This window comes from Pteropus alecto, unplaced genomic scaffold (genome assembly GCF_000325575.1).
Source record: "Pteropus alecto unplaced genomic scaffold, ASM32557v1 scaffold72, whole genome shotgun sequence".
Classification (NCBI taxonomy): domain Eukaryota; kingdom Metazoa; phylum Chordata; class Mammalia; order Chiroptera; family Pteropodidae; genus Pteropus; species Pteropus alecto.
Genome location: NW_006436811.1, coordinates 16,535,263 through 16,536,725, shown reverse-complemented (window position 1 = coordinate 16,536,725; position 1,463 = coordinate 16,535,263). Strand labels below are relative to the sequence as shown.

At 34.3% G+C, this 1,463-nt stretch overlaps 1 pseudogene; it reads right to left on the bottom strand.

Annotated features, from left to right (window-relative positions):
- Positions 1-1,138: 1,138 nt before the first annotated feature.
- Positions 1,139-1,258, bottom strand: LOC112481417 (annotated as a pseudogene).
- Between the last annotated feature and the right edge of the window lie 205 nt (positions 1,259-1,463).

Here is a 1,463-nt window from a genome sequence, read left to right as displayed (position 1 = left end):
GAAAGAAATCTAACTATGGATGGTGAACATACAATGCAATATATGTATATATATGCAATTCATTGCAAAAAAAAAAACTCTAACTGAAAAGTAAATAAATAAAGCGATATATATATATATATGCCTTACTATTAAATTGTACACCTGAAACTTACCAGATTTTGTTAACCAATATCACCATAATAAAAATAAAAATAATTAAAATTAAAATAAAAAAAAATGTTAAAAGAGAACTCCAAGTGATGACCCCTGTAATTAGATAGTTCTCTAGTGTTCCTTACTTTGTTAAATGACACAATTATGTTACCAGGACCCTGATATTTGATTCAGTCTGCCTGCCCACACTGGCCCAAAAGGATGTATGAACAGGAGTTTGCAGTATAGAAATAAGGTTTACTAGAGAATTGGCCAATCTGGACTATGGAGAGCTAATGCTCAGAACGACCAGACTCTCAGATGGCATGTAGGTTACAGATCATATAGGGTAAAATCACAAGGAACATGGGTTAGGGGGCTCCAGATTGTGTTGGAGGCTTATTGGTCAGAGGTGAGGTAAGCATAACAAATAATTTCTTCAGGTCTTGAGGACAGCTCTTAGTTCTGCTCTAGTTTCATGAGAAAGTAGCCAAGAGTCATTCTACCTTAGGGGTCAGGAGCTGAAACATAACTTAGATCAAGATGTTGTCTTTAGTCTGCACCTTGTGAGCATTAGTCAGGTCCATGCTCCTGTCTTCTGCTGTCCGGAGGGCGTTGCTGAATATCAGAAAGAAATGTTAGGTCTATGTGAGGTAGATAGATAGATGATAGACTAGATAGATAGATAGATAGATAGATAGATAGATAGATAGAGATAGATGATAGATAGATGATAATGATAGATAATGATTTCTAGAACTAGCAGTAAGTCAAAGCTAAATTTAATCAAAGTCATAAGGATCCTCCATTTCCATTATTCACCAGTTTTTCACAACAAATACATAGAATTTATTCTTGATTCCTTTTATGCAGTTTTGATTCATTAGAATGTGTTTTTTTTTTGTTTTTTGTTTTTTGTTTTTTTTTTTAGATGAGGCAACTCTTGGTTGACCTCACAGATTGCAAGAACCTTGTCAGTTTACGATCCCTTTTTTATTTTTTACGCCTATAGCACCTGGTCTTCCTAGGTGGTCTCCCGTCCAAGTACTAACCAGGCCCCACCTTGCTTAGCTTCCGAGATCAGATGGAATTGGGCTTTGTTCAGGGTGGCATGGCTGTAGACAGAATATGTTGATTGTTTAACTTCAAAATATATTCCAAATCCACACATACTTTAGCAGATCCTCTTTTACCACCTAGTATTTTTAAATTTTAAATGAACTTTATTTTTAAGAATAATTTTAGATTTATAGAGAAAAAAAACACAAAATGATACCACAGATAGTTGGTGTATATTCCATACCTAGTTTCCTCTATTATTAATATTT